At 36.8% G+C, this 2,989-nt stretch overlaps 1 long non-coding RNA gene across 1 annotated transcript; it reads left to right on the forward strand.

Annotated features, from left to right (window-relative positions):
• Nucleotides 1–737: 737 nt before the first annotated feature.
• Nucleotides 738–2,288, forward strand: LOC140695859 (uncharacterized). Its single transcript, XR_012071689.1, has 3 exons — nt 738–1,056; nt 1,315–1,500; nt 2,041–2,288. It is a non-coding gene; the product is annotated as an uncharacterized lncRNA (long non-coding RNA).
• The last annotated feature ends 701 nt before the right edge of the window (nt 2,289–2,989 follow it).

A 2,989-nucleotide genomic window follows, 5' to 3' on the forward strand; every position in this document is an offset into this window, starting at 1 on the left:
ATCCTTTTCTAACACTGATGTGAGGAAAGGATTTACACTCCATGGGGCATTAACCTCAAAGTTCTACTAAACTGGAGAGAGAATTACACCAGGACCTTTTCAAAGTCTATGTCAAAAGAAGGATTAAGAGCTTCTATGCTATTTCTTTCTTAATATTTGGGGAAGTGTTTCATCTATCTGTAAGAAATAGGGTTGTGCCTTTGTTATAGGATGTCCATATAATGACATTAGACAGAAGAAAAGAAGTTCATATCCTCCTCACCATCATGTTAATTGTACATACATTAATTATATAGTAAGACAAAGTAAGCTAACTCAAAAATCCAAAGAGCACTGTGAATCATAGGTATCCATGTATTAACATTTTAAAGAAAACAATTCTGGGTAAATTCTAAAGTTGTATGACAAATACAATTAGTGAAAATGGATTTCTGTTCTACCATTTCCTGTAGGAAAAAAGGGCAAACTTCCCTGAATCTTCGTGTTATTTCAAAACATTCAGTACTCAAAGGCACCCGGCCATGTAAGAAAAACGTACAATAATATACCAAAAAAAGGTTTTTCAACGCAAAACAGCCTAATGCATTGAAAGTAATTTGATACTTTATGACTAGCATCAATGACTCCCTGTATCATTGTTTTGTAGACCTTATATACCAGAATGCTGTTTGAATTACTACATTCCGAAGGAGGTACAATGAAAAATCTTTGCTGCTTGGCAACAGCACATCTTCCCCCTCTCCCTCATTCTCAATCTTATAGGATAATAGTGTAATGCTAGATTTTTAATTGGGATTTTAAAAATGCTTCCCAAAGGCTTGGTCATTTGTCATTAGAGTGGTATCAAGAAATGTATGACAGAAAAACTGGAGACTCTAGAACTGAGTAAGCAATGGCCATTTGGCCATTTGGCCATGAGGCACTAGGACACTACCAAGGACCTTTAAAACTCTAAGTCCCCCTAAGAACAGTCTCCATCAGAGAACCTGTATCTAGATGGACAAAGATTAGCTCTCTTTTGGATTAAGGACCCAGTGGAGTATTTAAAACCATACAGTTAAGTCAACTTAATGGGGATTGGAGGTTTAGGGGGCAAACAAAGGGATTTGTGGAACTGAACTGGGTAAACTATGTCTTTCCTTCTACTGTATTATATGCTATATTCTACCAAATGATAGTGTACTCTATCATCTGTCTAGCTAGCTAGCTAACTAGCTAGCTACCTACTTACCTACCTACTTACATATTTGCCCATCTACCTATTTCCTATCTATCTATCTACCTGTTTATTTATCTATCTATCATCTAATGCAGCCAAATAAGGTAAATAAGCCAGGGAAATTCTCCATCTTAAGAGGAGACGACTGTACCCATAGAATGCCAAGCAGCCACCAAGTTAGAGCCCAGAGAAAAGGAGGTACGAACTAGGCCAGTGATACCTCTAGGCCTTATCCTAAAGAGGCCAAGGGTTCTTCTCAGCGCATTTGAGTCCGAGATCCTGTAAGTATTTGGGGCAAAGCAAGTAACACAGAGGGTGCTTCTGAACCTAATGTAGCAATGAGTGAATTGTCAGTATTTAAGGATTTCAAGATACTTATCTTAACCATATATTAACACAACTAAGAAAGGATGGCTTATGAAGTTTATTTTCAAACAGCCTAGACAACCCAACACAGCCAAGGCCCCTTGTCCCAAATAAATTAAATCACCAAACATCTTCAGTTTGAGAAAAATTTGTGCTATTTCAGTACATTATTGCAAAGCTTCATGGACACAAAACAACAACAACAACAACAACGCTTTATCTGCCTGATTTGAGAGGAGTCAAGAATGGAAGTAAAAATCAGAAATGAAAACATTTAAAAAACTGATAAGCACCTTAACATTATAACTACCTGTGCTTAAAGACCCAAGATTCATCATGCACTCAATATCCTAAATATTTTCAAGTCAAGCTGCTTTCAGTTCCTTGCTTGGCTAGCTACACTTTGTTTTATTTTCACCCATTCTTTCTTTTTCATTTTTCTATCTTAATGACAGACCTCAGAATCACTGCGATGCATCTTACCAAGCATCACCTGGTCCTTCCAGAGCCTGTGGGATGATCTCCACATTAATGCTTCAGCTCACTTCTTTCCAAGTTCTGGTCCCTCATCTGGGTAATTGCACAGCAGTTTCCTTCTCCCACTGTAGACCAGCATTTCCTTCAACTTTCAGTACTAGTGTCTACCATCTAGCCAGGACTACAGTTAAGTGTTAACTAAAAGTTTGGTGTCGTCTTTAATAAAACTCAGAAAAAAAATCTTCCTGAGAATCAATGTATCAGTTAGCTCAATTTATACAATGAAAGCAAACTTTCCCATTTATTGTATGATTTAGGTTGTGAATTGAAATAAATGTCTACAACGCCTGCTGATTCAATAATAAGGATGTGTAATATGTGCGTATGAATTTTCTTCTTTCAAATCAACCCAAGATAGCCTTTTAATCTTTCAAAGTGGGAAAAGATTGAGTGCCAATAAGATTGTTTTCAGCTAGACTATAATCTCCTCCAGTTAGAATTCACTTCAGAAAACAATTTTATATACTCGTTTATGTGTGTGTGCTTCTTTCTGTATATATAAAAGTTCCGTGTCTTAGCTACCATGCCTTAATAAAGAACTACAAAACACATCAGTAGCAATTTCCATTAACTTTAACAACCACTTTAGAAACTGTGGTGATTTTAAAACAATATTTTATGATCTGAGATGGCTTCTAGCCTTTGAGAATCTTGCCCTTGAATGCTGAAGAGTTAAAACCAAATAAGTACATATTCCTGAACAGTTGATGACTCGAGCAAACCATCTATTTTATCTTTAGGATTTCTCATTACTTGGGATCATTTATGTAGTCTTGTCCCAGAATTAACTCATTTCCATCTAAACCAGAAAGCACGCGCGCACACACACACACACACACACACACACACACACACACACACCACCCA

The sequence above is a fragment of the Vicugna pacos genome, chromosome 4, assembly GCF_048564905.1.
Source record: "Vicugna pacos chromosome 4, VicPac4, whole genome shotgun sequence".
Classification (NCBI taxonomy): domain Eukaryota; kingdom Metazoa; phylum Chordata; class Mammalia; order Artiodactyla; family Camelidae; genus Vicugna; species Vicugna pacos.